Source organism: Vicugna pacos, chromosome 1 (assembly GCF_048564905.1).
Source record: "Vicugna pacos chromosome 1, VicPac4, whole genome shotgun sequence".
Classification (NCBI taxonomy): Eukaryota; Metazoa; Chordata; class Mammalia; order Artiodactyla; family Camelidae; genus Vicugna; species Vicugna pacos.
Genome location: NC_132987.1, coordinates 63,594,634 through 63,613,644, shown reverse-complemented (window position 1 = coordinate 63,613,644; position 19,011 = coordinate 63,594,634). Strand labels below are relative to the sequence as shown.

Below are 19,011 nucleotides of genomic sequence, written 5' to 3'. Positions count from 1 at the left end.
AAGCCACCCTGAGCTCACTGTAACGACCCATTATTTTGCAAGTGAAGGAAGCCTGGGCAGCTGACAAAGGATATAAAATGGCAGAGCTGTTAAGAGCCAAGACAAGATGGGCAATGATGGTGTCCCAGAACTAATTCAGTTAAAGGCGGGATGGCACTCCTGGAGTTTCAAGTTACCCAGAACAGAGACTGCTAAAAAACTAGAACTTAAGAGGAAGGAAGAAAGAAATGGGCCTACCTCGGGCCAATTTCTCCTAAATGTCCATTTAGCATATTACTTCAAACTCTGCATTCTTTTTCCCTTCCTTTTCTCTCATCTCCATCCCTCTGCCCGAGAAGCTGGAAGGTACAGTAACAAGGACACTGAGGGGACCACAATTCAGCTCCCCACTCCATTCAATTCCCGCCCCCCACCATCGTTTTGTACTGAAAAATGTTTGGTTCAGCTGTGTAAAAGTAATCCAACTTGCAGCCGATTAAGTAATCCCTGGTCATTTAAGCCTAATGACAATGCTGTACTTAAAGAGAACATAAATTATCAGCCATCACTTTCTCCTGTCTTTCAGAAGAGACAGCTGACTCTTCTTATTGTCATCTTCTAATTTAATGCTTCTTACCAAATATCTAAGCAATTAGGAACTAAGCTTTATAGATCTGTATAAGTTGAAATATAGAGTAAATAAGCTTTTAGTCAGGGCTTTTAATAAGGAGTAAAAACATGGGCTTTTAATACAAGCATTTGAGACAATTATATTCTAAGTGAGGGGACCGTTTGGGCTTGTTTTCAGAGGACAAAGTTAACAGAGCATAATATACGAACAAGCTGGGCATTACTACTCATTTTTAATCAACTATTCAAGGCACTTAAAATGCTTGTAAGTATTTTTATGGGCATTCTATGTAATTAATGAGTAAAACGTCTTCCCAAATTTATTAATAGGTTTGAGTCCATATTACAAAATTCAGAGATTATCATAACCTGGAGAAAAAAGACAACTAATGTGTTGAGGATCTACTAGACAGAAGACACTGTGCTGGGCACAGTGATATGTTACTTCACTTAATATTTACTGTAACACTCAAGACAGTAGTAGTAATATATATTCCTATTTAACAGATGAAGAAACTGAAGTTTAGCCAGTCACACAGCTAAGAGGTAAACAGGGACTTGAAAACAGACTTACCTGATTTAATACTCTTTTTTACCACACCATACTACCTCTAGTCTTGAAAAGGCCCTGGACACAAAGAACCCATTGAACACATTCCGTTTTCACCCAATACTCTGAGGCTACCCTGTCACCACTGCTTGGCTCTATTAGGCAATCCAACCTTCTTAAATGGCTACTTCCATCCCACAGCTACCATGGGAGAACCGTATGTGAGACAATTCCTATTTGCCACTTCCACCTATTACTTACACCTCACTGAATTTCTCCTCATTCCTTTTTCATGGGTTTATATGTACCATCTTAATCCTTCCATTTTTTATTCAAACTTTACCAACTTACTGTAGGAAAATCTCTCTTCCTCTCTTTATTTTCCCATTTTCACTTGGAAATAAAAAAAATAATCCTAAACATGGCTGATAAATGTAGGAGCTATGCTAAAAATATAGCTGTATCAAAGAAAAGAGGGCTATAAGTTTTAAAGTGATGATTTTTAAACTGATACTATTTCAAAACATCCTAATAGGAGCATTACTTTAATAATGGCAACTAGACAAAATGGCCTCTCTTCTTGTGCCAGCCACAATAAAGATGTTTAATAAGAGAATTTATAGACTAAGGTAAATTACTTTATATAACAACTAAATAAAAACCTGTGATTATTTTTTTAACCTCAGAAAGATAATTTATAAATATTTAAGCCAAAGTTAACAGCCATCTCTATATGCCTGATGCCTCCCTCAAATAAAGCAGAACCTAAGCATATTCCCCACTCCAAATACTTATCACCAGTTCTCTAAAACAATGTAACAACAATAAATCAGTGGTATTGAGAAATAGTAAAACATCAAATTTATGGCAAAGTTTGTTCAGAAACAGCTATAATTTATCTTAAAAAGGAGATGGAGAAGGAAAAGGTAAAAAAAGATCCAAGCAAAACAGAATCCTACATTCTGCTAGATCTAGTTGTTATGCCAATACCAACAATTCAAACATTAATATTAAAAATACTTATTCTATCAGGAAACTATGAATTTTCTCATCTTGTATAATAAAAGGAACACTAAAAATACTTCTTAAAATAAACTTCCCTGTACACTATGAACATTAAGTTATTTTTAGTATGTACTATATAATAACCAAGATTTATTCCAGAACAGAAAAGTGTTAACTATTTAAATCAATTTTTAAACACTGAATAAATGCTCTCACCTAACAGTAAAAACCCGGTTTGTGAAGTACAACAGAACTAAAAATGCGCTCATCACCTTCAATGCCAAAAACACATACAATGTCTTATAACCACTTAATAATAAAGTTAAATCAAGAGGCCTAATACAAATAGTGTATACAAATTTATCAAAACTGTTATCTCAAGTCTCAGAAAAAAAAAAGGTGCCAAGGTTAATATATGTTGATGTTGACATAAAATATGATGAAAAACTGACAATTAGTTTCTAACTTTTTAATAAATTCTCTAATAGAAACACAAAATATTTGATACTTGTTTCAGTTACAGTATTTAGAACAAGAACCATAAAATGCAATTACAATGAAACAGTTTTCATCTAAAAAAACTATAAAGTATATAATGTCTTTGGGAATAAGTTGTTCTGATGAGATCTAAACATTTACGATAACAGACTTCAGAGTTAGAAGGAACCAGTTACACATCATTTAGCCTTACGTGTAGCTAAAAAGATCCACCCAACACCCTTACCCTGGCCTTATGAGTCTTAAAACGTTGAACAAATCATTTCAACCTAATGGTAGTGAAACAAAATGAAGAATTATCTCAAGTTGATTTTAACTTTTAAGACCTTATTCCAACTTAGGATATCAAAGAACCATAACTAGTCACAAAACTAAAACTGTCTCAGAACTCAAATGGGAACAATTTCCAAAGTATTGTCACAGGCCAAGAGTTAACATGTCTTAGACAATAGAAATTACATTTTAATGTTAGTTCAAACTAGATAAACAAAAATTAAATTTGACACATACCCTAATATGACAAACAACTAGCTGCCCCCCAGATTCTGTTCTCTCCTTCTCGCCCAATAATAAAATATTAAATGAGACACACAATGACCTAGGTAAGACTCATTTTCCAGGCTCCCGTGCAACTGGTTGTGGCCATGTAACAGTTATAGCCACTGGGATATGAGTAGAAATGATATATACAACTCTCCTTAAAGGAAAAGATAATGTTCTCCTTTTTCCTTCTTTCTGCTGGCAGACAGAATGGTAAAAACATCTTGACCACAAGACAGAAGCCGCATATTAAGAATAGCAAAGCAAGACAAAGAAGCCTAGGTCATGATGATTCTGGTGCTTCCAAACAATCTTGAGATTGTTTACATGGACTTTTCAAATAAATATATATTTCTACCTTTTTCAGCACCTATCACAGTAGACAAGTCTAAATTTTAACTAATATACTTAATATAAATGACTATTGAATTATCTACATGATTGCTTCCTTGTATTAGCACAGGCAAACATATTATGTGCAAATGTACAGTAACTGGTATGTTTTTTCACACTTAAATAATTACATGCCAAACACCATTAAACTTGAGTAATAGGTCAAATTTTCCTACATATGAAAATAGAGTTTCCCTGGAAATTCTGGAAAATTTAACGTGGGTTATGTATGTATTGATAAGGCAGGTGAAAAATGCAATACGCTGCTGAGAAAAAGGGTTAAAGAAGAAAATACTCTCCCACTTAAATTTCACTTAAGATTATATAATAAGCTATACATATTTTTATGTGCTAAACTTAAAACCCAAAATGGTATCATTACTCACCAATTTTCTCTTCACATTATTTTCTCAAGAAAAATATTAAATCCCAAGTTTCTTCCAGATAAAGACTAAAACACAGAGAAACTACTATACAAACTTAACAAGAAATTCTACCAACCAAAAAAGTTTCACATTTGAAAAATTTACTTATTCATGACTATTAAAAATAAGTATTGAAGTTACCTGAGACTAAGATAAAAATGAAGACTTCAAGGAAGGGAATGCTGTAGAGTTGAAAAAGAAATCATGGTTGAGTTTCTACCTTTCACAGGCTTCAGAGACCCTCAATACCACCTTAATCACTTATTCCATCCAATTCCTACAAAAAAACAACAATAACAAACACAACAAACAAAACATATTATTTATGGAGAGAAAAAATACTGTACAAATACAATATGGACAAACTGGTATGTATAGTGAAGTGATCACTTTTTGTAAATAGTAAGTAAGCTATGCCTGAATAATCAGTGCAAAGACTTGTTTTTGAATCTGAAACTGGGAAAATGTAATACTGATAAGCAGCAACTGTGGGACAATCCTGGCCATATAAAAGAATAATTTGCCTACCCTGGCGTCTACAGCTTCAGAGATATGGAATGGTGAAGGAAATTCAGAAGGTTACAGCCCTAAATGTGTATAAAAGAGAAAACAATGCTTTAAAAAAAAAACCCACTTAATAACACCATGTCTGCTTTGTAAAAGCTGTAAAGTGAAGAGAGGAGCAAACACAATTCCAGGCCTTACAAATCACAAATAGAACTAGTAACATACAGAATGCATGTGTATTCACAACAGGAAGGATTACAGCGTAAAATCACAATAATACCTACAGAAACATGTTTGGCAAAGTCATCTTTGACTGTAAAAGCTGACAAAAAGACAGGAATAATCATAAGGAGATTGTGTACCATATCCAAAAAAATTTTAAATGAAGAACATAGCCATGCACAAGAAGAAAACTTACGGACAGTAAGTATTTCTAGCCATAGTAACAGACTAATAAAGAGTTTATGGAGTTTCCTACCATAGGTCTTTAAAAATATTACATTCCTACCTATCAAAATTAATTTGTACACACTCCTCCATAGGAAACTTGGAGACCAAATAATATATGACACATTCTGTGATTTTATATCAGCATTTATAATGGTGCAAAAGAAAAATAGTCTTTCTCACCTAAAACATACAGTAATATTTCCATTTTTGTACTTCAGAAAGCATAACACTAATTCACTTTCTAAAACATTTCAACACTGTATCCATATTTTAAAAAGTTTAAATTCTGATGGAAATATTCACCCCTCAGTACCCTTTCATTTCAGAATTTTCCTGGATATGCATGTGTTGTCTATTTTTACAGATAAACTTCTGTTCAAAACTAAAAAATTTTTTCAGTAGGATTGTGTTATGCATAAATAATAGTGAAATGACAACAATAACCAACCTGGGCAGGCAGGAGAGAGGGGAGTAACAACCATAAGTTGCTCAAATATGTTATCTAGGATGCCCAGGTTTTTGGGGGGGAGGAGGCGGTGGATATAGCTTAGTGATAGAGTGCATGCTTTGCATGTATAAGGTCCTGGGTTTAATCCCTAGTATCTCCATTTTAAATAAATAAATAAATAAATAAATAAATAAATAAATAAATAAATAAATAATTTAAAAGCCCATTTTCAATATTATAAAATGTACAAAAAGAAGAAAAATGTGACCTATATTAACAAAAAACAGCAATCACTACGAACGGTTTCTGATTATCCCCAGATGTTGGTTTAAGTAAACAAAGATTTCAAAATATCTATTACAGATATGTTAAAAGTAAAAGAACCCATTTTTAGCCTTTTTTAATCATGAAAACAATCAACAAATAACTGATTCTGAAAACAATGAACAAATAACTGATTCTCAACAAAGGTCTAGTAATTATGTAAAAGAACCACATGGAAATTCTGAAGTTGAAGAGCACAATAAGTAAAACAAAAAATTTACTACAAGATTCAAGATGGCAGAAGAAAATCAATGACCTTGAAGATACATCAGTAGAAACTATCTAATCTGAAGAACAGGGAGAAAAAAAATGTTCAAGAAAATTAAATAGTCTCAGATACCAACTTACCAACATTTCTGGAGTCCCAGAGAAGAGGAAAGAAAGTAAGGGCAGGAAAATAATTTTTTTAATAGAACACCAAACAAAAAACTTCCCTTCAAAGTTAAATGAATCTCAAGCAGGATAATTACAAAGAGACACACCTAGACACATCACAGTCCAACTGGTAAAAACAAACACAAGGAGAAAAATCACACAAGCATAGAGAGAAAAATTACTCAGCTTGTGAGGGAACCATACATGATTAACAGTTGACTTTCAATCTGAAACAATAGAGGCCAGAAGACAGTGGGATTACATTCTCAAAGGACTAAAAGAAAAAAGCTGTCAACCAAGAAAGCAGCAGAATTACCCTTTAAAACTGAAGGCATAGTAAACAGTTTCAGACGAATAAAGACTGAGAGAATTTTTTGTTAGCAGACTTGCTGTATAAGAAATACCAAAAGGAAGTCCATCAAGCTGAAAGGAAATGACACCAGACTTAAATACACAGAAAAAAAGAACACCAGAAATAGTAAATACATGGGTTAAACTAAAAGACTCCATAAACATATTTTTCTCACTTCTCTTAACATCTTTAAAAGACATTAGAATGTAGAAAGCAGTGATTATAACATTGTATTGCTGGTCTATAGCATATATAGACACAATATATTTAATGACAGCAGCACATGAGAGGAAAGAGAAAATGGAAGCTATACTGGAGCAAAGTTTCTATATTTTACTGATACTGACTTAATGTTTACTATTAAGCAGATTGTTAAAATGCATAATGTAAGCACCACAGCAACCACAAAGTATCTTAAATTATGTTTGGAAAAGAAATCAACAAAGTAATTAATATGGCACAGTAAAAAATATTCAATACAAAAGGAGGCAGTAAAGGAAGCACAGAGAAACAAAAGCCGTAAGAGACATATATAAAACAAATGGCAAAATGGCAAACGTAAATTCAACCATGTCCATAATAAAGTTTGAATGTCTAAACAGCCCAATGGAAAGGCAGAAACTTTCAGACCAGACAAAAAAGCAAGGTTCAACCATATGCTGTGAACAAGAGACACACTTTACATTCAAGACTGAAAGTAAAAAGATGGGGAAAAACGATATACTATGGAAAGGGTAACCATAAGAGAGCTGGAGTGATTATACAAATATTAGACAAAACAGACTTTAATACAAATACTACTGGAGATAAAAAAAAAAGGTATTTCATAATGACAGTAATAAAGAGCCCTAAAATAATAAAGCAATAAGTAACATTACTAAAAAGAAAAACAGAAAATTCAACAATTGTACTTGAAGATTCTGATGCCCCACTCTAAATAATTCATAGAATAACTAGACAGAAAATTAATAAAGATATAGGAAACCTGAATCACACTCTCAACCAACTAGACCTAACTGGTATATACAGAAACTCCAGCAAACAACAGAATACCTATTGTTTTCAAGCACATATGGAACATTCTGCAGTACAGATCAAATGCTAGGGCATTAAACAAGCCCTACAAGTCATACGAAGTACATTCTCTAACCACAAAAGAATTAGATTAGATATCAACTAAATTAGCAACTGGAAAATTCTCAAGTGTCTAAAATTAAACTTCACAATTTTGAGTAATATATGGGTCAAAGAAGAAATTAAAAGATAAGTTAGAGAATATTTTTAATGGAATGAAAACAAAACAAATATAACAAAATTTATGGGGATGCAGCTAAAGAAGTACTTTGAAGGAATTGTATAACTTTAAGTATATTTGGAAAAAAAAGAAGAGGAGTCTCAAATCAATGACATGAGCCTCCACTTTAATAAAAAGAGCAAACTAAACTATAAAGCAAGCTGGAAAGAGAAAGAGAAAAACAGAAAACTAGAGAGAAATGTGGTTCTTTTAAAAAGATCAACAAAATTTGCAAACTTTTAGGTAGACTGACCAACAACAAAGAGAAAAAATACAAATTATCAGAATCAGGAATGAAAGAAGGGATATTATTACTGACTTGACAAAAAAGAACTATAAGGGAAGGAATATTATAAACAAAAATATGCCAACAAATTAAATGACTTCTATGAAATTCCTAACAAGACATACATTGCTGACACATAAGCTGATTAAAGAGGAAACAGAAAAATCAGAATATAACTAAATTAGTATTTAAAAGTCCACAAAGACCTAGAGATTATCATACTAAGTGAAGTCAGAGAGAGAAAGACAAATATCAAATGATATCACTTACATGTGAAATAAAAAAAAAAATCACACAAATAAACTTATTTACAAAACATAAAGAGACTCACAGACATAGAAAACAAACTTACGGTTACCAAAAGGGAAGGTAGAGGGGAATAAATTGGGAGTTTGGGATTAGCACATACAACTACTATATACAGAATAGATAAATAACAAGGTCCTATTGTACATGTACAGCACAGGGAACTATATTCAATAGCTTGTAATAACTTATAATTAAAAAATGAAAAGAATATGTATAACTGAATCACTATGCTGTACACCAGACGCTAAATCAATTATACTTCAATTAAGAAAAATTTTTTAAATTTCCACAAAGAAATGGCTTCACTGATGAATTTGATCAAATATTTAAGGGAAGAAATACCAATCCTTCACAAACTCCTTCACAAAACAGAGGAAGAGAATATTCTTTGCAACTCAATCTATGAAGCCAAAAGTTTCTTTGATATAAAGACATCATATGAAAACTCTACTCCAGTGTCTCTCATAAACACAGATAAAAAAATCCTCAAAAAATCCTTATAAAGTATTAGCAAACTGAACCTAGCAACAGATTAAAAAAGGATTATATACACATCAAGACCAAGTAATATTTACCCCATAAATGCAAAGGTGGTTTAACATCTGGAAATCAGTTAATGTAATACAGCATATTAAGAGAATAAAGGACAAAAACCACATGGTTATTTCAATAAACAAAGAAGAAAAGCACTCAACAAAATCCAACAACCATTCATGATAAATACTCTCAACAAACTAACAGTAGAAGAGAACTTCTTCAAACTGATAAAAAAAAAACCAACTAGTATCATGCTTAATGGTTAAACACTGAATGTTTTCCTCCTAAAAATCAGGATGCCCATTTTTACCGCTTCTGTTCAACACTGTACTTTAGGTTCTAGCTAGTAAAATAAAGTATGCAAAAATACATATATATGTACATACATACAGCAACTAAGGGCATCAAGATTAGAAAAGAAGAAATAAAACTGCCCTTATTCTCTAGTGATATGATCTCATACATAGAAATTTCCCAACGAATCCACAAAAAGAATATTAGAACTAGGAAGTTCAGTAAGGTAACAAGATAGTAGATCAACAGACACAAATCAATAGTATTTCTATAGTGAAATGACAGCTTTATCATCATATCTTCCTATTGAAAATTTGAGTTGATTCAAATTTTCTTATTATCCCTCAGTAGAGTTTTGAAATTTTTTTCAAGTAGACTTCTCCCAGGCATTTTATCTTTTTAGTTGTTACTGTGTATATATACCTCTTCTTCATTAGTACTAATTTTACAATTTATATTAAGAAATCATTTATGTATAATTGATTTTATAAGCACTTCCTTTATTGAATTCTTTCAAAACTACCAGTACAAAAAGTAAGTATGCAGATGAATTGAACAGAACTGATTTCAAAAACAGGACCCCCCCCCAAAACAAACATGGAAATTTAATATATGATAAATGTGGCATTTCAAATATGTAGAAAAGAAATGCATCATTCAATAATCGGAATGGGGACAACCAGTTAGTCATCTGGAAAAAGGTAAAGCTGCTCTCTACATTTACTGCTTATACCAAAATCCAATATAAATCAAGATTTTAAACAATTTAAACCAATTCAAAAAGTAATAGTGGGGGGAAGGGTATAGCTCAGTGGGAGAGTATGTGCTTAGCATGCACAAGGTCCTGGGTTCAATCCCCAGTAACTCCATTAAAAAAAATTAAATATATAAATAAACCTAATTACCTCTTCCACTTAAAAAAAAATGTTTCAAGTAATAGAACACCTGTTAACTTTTTTCAAGTACCATAGTTCACGGAATCTAAAACTACCAACCATAAGGTACAAAACTATTTTATGTCACTAAGGAAAAAATAATGCCAAACTATGACAAACCAGCAATTCACGTCAGAGATGTTATAATGTGGAGGAAAAAGTGAGTCTGACAATCAGCGGTGAAGACCTTTTAAACCTTACAGAGGAAACCCCCCACCCCTGGCCATGAAGAAAAAGATCACTAAATTCAACTATACAAAGTTAAAATGTCTACAAAGCAGAAACAAAATCAAAAGAAGAGCAAAAACTGAGTGAAAACAATTTACCTAACATGTGACCTAAGAAATCACTGAAAATACATATATGGTCAACGATAATGGAAAAAAAAATGTTCAAACTCGTAATGAAGTTTTGAAAAGCAATACTAAACAACAAAAAACTGACAGATATTAAAATGTTTGGCCCTAGCTAGTATTATCAAAGAGATAAAGAGATTCTCATTTTCCTAGACTACTGACACTGGGGCAATCTTCTCAGTTGTGCAATTTAACTACCAAATTATTAAATATACACACTTCTTGACCTAACAATTTTTCCCTTACGAATTTATACTGCAAACATATTTTTAAATATGTGCAAAGATATATCCAAGATTATTCATTACATTCCCATTTATCACTGCAAAAAAACTAAAAACCTAAATATTTACAAATAGGAGGCTAGTTAAAATAATTACAGTACATCCAAATGTTGAATACTATACAGAATGCAATGAAAAGGAATGATATGCAAAGATACAGAAGTTAACAACAAAAGCATGCTGCTAAACAGATATGATGTGATCTCATTTGTATAAAGATTATATAAATACAGGTATACATATAAATGTTCGCATATGCATGGCAAATGTCTGGAAGAATATACACACACATGAATATTAATAGTGAATGGTGGGGGGAGGGTGCAGCTCAAGTGGTAAAGCACATAGTTAGCATACATGAGGTCCTAGGTTCAAACCCCAGTACCTCCTAATAAAATAAATAAATAAATAAATAAGCCTAATTACCACCTCCATCAACAAAAAATTAAATTAAATTTAAAAACAAACAGTGAATGGGAATAAGCTTTTTTTTTTTTTACATTATAACATTCTCTACTGCTTAAATGTATATTCCTCCTAAAATAAACTTAGGTAAAGAGTAAGAAATGTTAAAGGAAATCATAAAATATAGCCACTGAACCTGCTAATATTTTTACATCCTCACTTTAAAAGAATTCTCATCCTATAGATAGGTCTTCATCCTATGGAACTAATATAACATTAATTCTTTTCAATGTATAGACGTTCATATCTATATATAATGATACCACGCTATCTGTATATAACATTCATGCTATATAGAGGTATAAAGGAAAAGGGAATTGTCCAGTAAATGCAGAGTATTATCTGACAGTTGAGATATGCATGTTCATTTTCAAGTATATGGGCATCTATCACAGGTAAAAACTAAAGACTGAGTAAAAACAGTGTTGAATTACCTCTATAAAACATATCAGGCAAATGCCCATCCCGCCAGATCACTTGGCCAAATCTCCAAGCTGTTGATTCCTTCCTCTATCCTATAGAAGTACAAAAATACAGGTTATCTCCAACCAAAAATCAGGATTAGATATATTCTTAAAGGTAAAATGTGCTAAACCTGACAAAATTCCTTCTATGATAGATACTGTTGGATTAAATAAAATTAATAACAACTAACAGTTCAACTATAATGACCCATCAGTGCTAAATGATATCATGAAGGTAAGAAATGACCCAGACAGTAACTGGACTTCTTCAAATTTAACTTACAGTTGAGGATTAGGATTTCTTTACTATCAGGGCAATAACTTAGAATTATCCTAAACAACTTAAAACAGGAAAGAGGACACAAAATGTACTTCATTAAAATATATGTTGATGTTCTCAATTACTCAAATAGTACCACATCCTGATGAAATCCCACAGTAACATTTTCCTCAGCTCAAAAATCTACTTATATTAAGAATACAGTTTTTGAAAATACAAAAATATTAAGTACTTAAAATTTTCAGAGCAAAAGTATTTAATAATGCTAAAATGGTCCATAGATATTTTTTAAATGTCATGCTATAATCAACCTTTTAGCAGAGACTAATTGGACACATTAGTCCAATGTGTTGGTAACACCCTGTGTTGGTATTGCATTGACATTGGACACATATAATTTTCTTCCTGCAACTGGGATATTTTTTCCTGGTATATGAAATGGAGGTAAATAGAGAGTGAAAGCTAAAATTTTATTAGAAGCAAAGAACAGGCCAAATATAATTTTTATTCAGAAATAATAAAACATTTTATATAACAGCCCTAACATATTTTGGGGGCCCAATAAATATCTTGTAAATCAATAAAAGCTATAAATGTAAAAGCAGAACAATTAAAGAAACTTTAAATCTGCAGAAAATAACCAAGTATATTAACTCAAAGTTGTGTCTACACAATTTTATCAAGGGATTACAAACACTACAGCCTTTCTTGATAATTCAACATTTTCTAGTCCTTAGCCAGTCAGCAGCTTGTTGCCCAACTAGTTACAAACAAAAAATCTATTTTAAAATAATTTATTTCTACTAAGCTCTTAATTGCCTGCTTCAAAGTTTTGTTTCCAAGCATTCAAAAGAGATATATGCCATTCCTCTCAATTATGTAAAACTACTTTTAAATATGTATTTCTGTAGCTTTATTGTCAAAAAGATAGTAAAAAATCATACTACTGTAGTTGAGTCTTTTAAAGTTGACTGGATATATCTAGTCCACAATCAAGACATTACTACTTATGTCACCACATAATAATAGCAACATCTTCAGCTGGACAAATGTTTTCAAAATGTTAATATTCCATTGAAAACATATTCACAAAAAGCGTACTCACCTTCTTGCATCATTTTTTATTGAAAGCCCTAAATTAAGGCTGTCAAACATCAAAGACTATAACTAGATACATTAAAAGATAAGGAAACAAAAATAAAATAGAGAAGCAAGAAGGAAAAGGAAACATGCCTTACTCCCACATACACACATCCCCCACATGCACAAAATAATATAACCTCAAATTCTAAATCTATAAACAGAAGTTTTAGAATATCTTTCCTATCACTTGTCCTCTACCATGGAAATCCACAACTTCCCCTAACTCACCTGCCACATAGTCTCTGTCTCCGGAACCCTAATTCGTTTAGCATCATCTACCAATTTCATTTCTCCTTCCAAGCCTCTATTCCTCTTTCTCCTTTAGCACTCCTCTCCATCAAAAATGGGGAGAAGAAAACAACCTACCAGGCTGGAAACTAAGACCCTCCAAGTACGAAAAGAAAGTCATAAAGTTACTTGGACAACCACCCAATGATCAGCTAAGATCTTCCTCTTTCCCAGTCCCAATTTCCCTACTTCAGGAGTTAGTGAATACACCTGCTTAGCAATTTCTCTGGTTTAAGATTGTGCTGGCTAATTATTCCTTGATTACAATCACTTGTGCAGGTATAATCACATTAAGACAAAACATATATTAAGAAAGAAAATAAATGAAATACTTTGCAGGGACCTTAGCTACAATCCTTCCATTAGTTTTAACAGACTAACAGCATTTCACTGTATTTACTGGCATGTAGTCTGATCCATTCATTAGGCCAACATTTTTGTCATTAACTGAGTCAACATTTTTGATCACCTGATAAGTATATAACACACTACATAAGGTTCCTAAGACAGGCATAAAATACCATCGTCTCTGCCCAAAGGAGTTCATAATTTAGCAAGGATGGTAAATAAACATACAACAAATAATGTTTGCAATGATAATGTAATGTGTTAAGTGCTATAATTAAAGTTTGAGCAATTTATCATAGGAAAATCAAAGCAACAATCAATTAATTCTCCCTTTGTTACCTTTCCAAAAGAAAAGGAAGAAGTGATTTTTTAACATTGATTCCACATTTTAGAATGCAATAAATACCACAAGCTTTGTACTTTGCTCAGCAGTGCTCCTAGGTCTTTGCAGATATTAACTTTATTTAATCCAAACAACAAACCTACGAGATTGGTGCTATTATTATTCACATTTTAAGGGAGAGAAAACTGAAGGGTTATAAAACTTACCAGAGGTTATAAAACTAGTAAGTGGCAGAACCAAGGTCTTCATAATGATCTACAAGGCCCTCCACAATCTACTGTGCTATCCTCTCCTCCTCCTCATCATCACTACCACTACCAGCACCACAGCTTAAGAATCTGAGTGGAAAAATGCTTAAAGTCCTTTAGCATCTTTTAACTAGATCATATTTTAATTAATCAAGTTCTGCTTTTACATTACTTCTTACTTGTGATTTAGTAAGCTTTCTGAATGATGCTTTAAAAAAAAGTGAAGAAAAAAAGTTTCTTCCAGGAACAGATTTCTATGAATATGGTTAGAATTTCTATACAGTAACAAAGCATAGACATATGTGTCCTTTTAATTTACACTACTTGCTCTGAGAATTAAAGTTGTTAGAACTCTATCTGAATGATGGTCTCGGAGTATACTTTTCACAACCAGATCTATCCAAAGGAGGAATGACAGCCTCCAAAATTCAAACCAACCATCCCAGTATCTGTGCTAACCAGGTTTTTTTACAACCATTTTCCATGTTTACTTTCACCAAAAATTAATTATATTTCATAATTAATGTAATTAATCAACATGGTTAAGAAAGAAAATCCTACAAAGAGGTAATAAGATAAATTCTTAAAAAATAGTTGACCAAAGTGAGTAAAATAAAGCCACCGAGACTACTCACTTTCCCTTGGCCTTTTCAAATCACCTATCCAGTAAACATCTGTCAAATAAGAAACTAACTCTACCCACGTTAGAAAATACAACAGTAAGCATTTTTAGAAAATCCTTAGACTATAAATCACTAAAATGACTGAACTAACCTTTAAATCCAAATCACCTGTTGAGGAAAGACACCTCCCCCCAAAGCTAACCCTTCCACAGTCAGGATGATAAACTATCAAGCAACTATGTAATCCTTTCCCAAAGTCACTAACAGAAACTAGTTTTGAAGAGTAGTAAACCACTAAAATCAAGGAAAAGCTGCTTTATTTTTATAGGAATTTTTACTGAATACTTATCAATTTTGTAAATAATCATAAAATATTTTGCACTATTATGATCAACATTACTAATGCGAATTTTTAAAAGATCTCAAAGATGTTAGAAGCACGCTCTGACAAAGTACTTCACAGTTTACAAAGTGCTTTCATCTGTCACATTGCATGTTCCTCCCCTCTGCAATTACCTAAACAGGTATTATTGTTTGTCTCCATTCTATAGATGATGAAACTGAGGTTTAAGAGGTTAAGTACCCAAGGTTATACAACACCAAAGTGTCAAGGCAAAGACTTCAACCAGATCATCTGCCTCCAAATAAAAGTCTACTTCAACACAGCACAACAAGAAAGGTCATTCCCAAGTTAAAATATATTTAATGTTACTCTTAGCAATATTCTGGGAGTCAGAAAAAAAACCAAACATCTTTGAAGTAAGGATAAGATCAATGAACGTAAAATTTAAAATTAAAATTCTACCTACAATAAATAAGAAATTAAATTTATCTGATATTTATAACAAAAGTTATCCTACTATAATAACTAAGGGAACCCTAGAAAATATTATAGGAATGTCCATTTAAAAATTAAAGGTTAGCGATTTAAATTTGATTTTTTAAGTGTCAATTCTTTATGAACAAATACATATTAAAACATTGTTAAAAACCAAAGATAACAAGAGTGAACTGAAATTGCTACTTCCAATATGAAATATAATTACTCATTTAAGAACATGTAAGTAGTCCATAAAAAAGCTAATTCATCATTTGACAATTTTACCTTATTCAATACCAGAATTAATTAGTCATTCTTATTTCCTCTGTCTAGAACATATGCCCGGAATTACATAAGGCATTAGACACAATGTAGAAGTGTGACCATACATAAAAGAAATCATTTTAACCTGATCAGGAATCTGAGATTTGCCATCAATCAGAGAACACCTTAAGAAGTGGCTGCAAAGGAGCCCAGTGATTTCTCAATAACTGCAGTAACTATATTAAGTTTGAATAACTCATGAAATATATTAGTGAGTTTTTTTTCAACAGTAGTAGTTGATTTAATGAGCTAGCTCATCATTTAGAAACCCTAGCGTCTATTAACATAGAACGGACATTTTCTTATTTGCGGCCAATTTATTCTCAATTAAAACACTAGGAATGTAAAAGCAGGATATTTTATCTTACCTTTCCTTTTCTACCTATGAATTAAGATTACACTGGATGCACAACACAAGATTTTCAATATTGTTTTTAAAAATGTTTATTAAAATATTATATATTACTAAAATTGTTAAACATCTTAAATACAAATAATCCATTAAATAAACACATCTTTGAAGAAAATACCCAGAATTCACAATTTCATTTTAATTAAACTACATTACAAAATTCTATTTATGTGATAGAAGCCTAGTAAAATAGCATTCATCTTTTCCCTGGCACCCTCTTGAACTAGCTGACTACCTTCCAAAAACTTCCTAGGTGTCCAATACTGTGGTTTATAATTGAAGCAAACATTTATATAGTGCTTAAAAGTTCACAAAGCACATGGCCATAAACCATTATTTGCAAAGCTGAAATAACCCACTGGGTGGAGATTATGCAAGTTCACAAAAATTAAGGGACTTTAACTTCCAGTCTAGATAAGAAGGCCTAAATCTGTTTTTCCCTGCCCCTCTTCACCAAGCACAAGTATAAACCATGGAAATAACAAGGGACAACCAAAAGAAAATTATGAAAATTGGTAAGAAGGAAGGTAAACAGTTTGGGACTCCAAGAGAGAAACAGAAAAGCAGGAGAGTGTTTTATATCCCAACACCCATCAGAAGGCAGCAATCCAGACTGGCATTTCCTGACCAGCAATTCAGCAACAGAAGGTAAACAAGAGCCACACTCCTCCCTGAAATTAAAAAGGAGTCTCTGTGCAGTATCAAGCAAGATCAACTGGAAGCCCAGCCAAAAACAAAGACCAGGAGAAGCAACTCTTCCCTCACGTGACCTGAAACTTCCGTTTTCCACCTAGAAATACAGAGACAAATGGGCAAAACTCAGGGACCCAACTTGGCCAACAAGCAGCTCTGTTTGGGCCAAGATTCTCCTTCCTCACCCAGAAACAAAGGGACAAGGAAGAATCGGGGGATGAGGATGGGTACCAGTAGGAGGATCCCACAATAATCCTCTCTCTTGAAGAGACACCCGGGAGTTTGGTAGGGAAAAATGCCTTCTACTCCCTCAGACAGAACCAGGAAGGACCAGTGGGAGCCCCAGCAGCATCAGATAAATCAAGTCAACCACAAAGGCTCTGAAAATTAAACTGCCATTAGAACCAAAGCTCACAAAAGTGAGCCAAGACCTGCATGCTAAACCTAAATAGGGTGACTGCATGCTAAAATTAAAAATATTAAGGGCCCACAGCTTCCTAACATAATATATAACATAGAAAATGACATAAGAAAATCACAACATGAGTGAGAAAAGATAATCAACCAAGGCCAATACAGAGATGAATCAGATGCTGTAACTATTTTTTAAAAATTCTAAAGTACCATAATACAAAATGTTTCAGCAATTATAAATTCTCCCGAAACAAGTGAAAAAATGGAAAATCTTAGCCAAGAAAGAGAAGTTATAAAAAAAAAGAAGCAAAAGGAAATAACAGAACTAAAATTACAGTAACAGAAACTTTAAAACTTGCTGGATAGGCTCAATACAAACATGAGTTAGCAGGGGTGAGAATCACTGAATTTGAGGATAGAAAAATAGAATTAGCCCAATCTGAAAAACAGAAAAAAGACTGGGAAAAAAAAAAAAAACTAAGAGTCTTAGAGAACTGTGGGGCAGTAATAAAAGATCCAATGTTAATATCACTGGAGTCCCAGAAAGAGAGAGGGGACAATACAGTATTTGAAGAAATGATGGCTGCAAATTTCTCAACTGTGACAAATACAAACTTACAGATACAAAACACTGAGCAAACCCCAAACAAGATAAACCCAAATAAATTTACACCAGGACACACCATAGCTAAATGCTCAAGAACTAAAAAAACAAAGAAAAAACTATGAAGGTGGCCAGACAGAAACAATGTATTATGTTACGGAACCACAATTAAAATAACACCAGATTTCTCATCCCAAATACAGAGGCCAAAAATAGTGGCAGAATATATTTTAAATAATGGTGGGGGGGGTACACTACTAACCAAGAATTCTATACCCACTGAAACTATTCTTCAGGAATGTCTTAGTCTGTTCAGGCTGCTATAACAAAATACCACAGAACGGGTGGTTTATAAACAACAGAAATTTACTTCTCACAGTTATGGAGGCTGGAAGTTCAAGATCAGGGTGCCAGCATAGCATCTCTTCCAGGTTGCAGACTTCTCTTTGTATTCTCATATGGCAGAAAAGGGACAAGAGGGCCTCTTTTGTAACAGCACTAATCCCATTCATGAGGGCTCCCCACTCATGATCTGACAACCTTCCAAAGGACCCAACTCCAAAATACCATTACATGGGGCATTAGGATTTCAACATTTAAATTTTAGGGGAATACATTCAGATCACAGCAAGGAACAAAGGAAGAAAAATTCAAAACATCCTCAAAAGAAGAAAAACTAAAAGAATATGCCACAAGCAATCCTACCTGTAAAGACTGGCTAAAGTTTTCCAAACAAGAAAAAGAACAGAAATATGGATATACACAACAGAC

General features: G+C 32.8%; 1 protein-coding gene across 3 annotated transcripts in view; it reads right to left on the bottom strand.

Annotated features, from left to right (window-relative positions):
- Positions 1-19,011, bottom strand: part of ZNF148 (zinc finger protein 148) — a 109,264-nt gene that overhangs the window by 70,050 nt on the left and 20,203 nt on the right. For all 3 annotated transcript variants that reach the window (XM_072963910.1, XM_031683645.2, XM_006200895.4), the window contains exons 2-3: positions 11,671-11,751; positions 4,162-4,297 (exon numbers count right to left, since the gene is read on the bottom strand). The gene's annotated coding sequence lies outside the window, so the exon portion shown is untranslated. The remainder of the gene's footprint in view (positions 1-4,161; positions 4,298-11,670; positions 11,752-19,011) is intronic.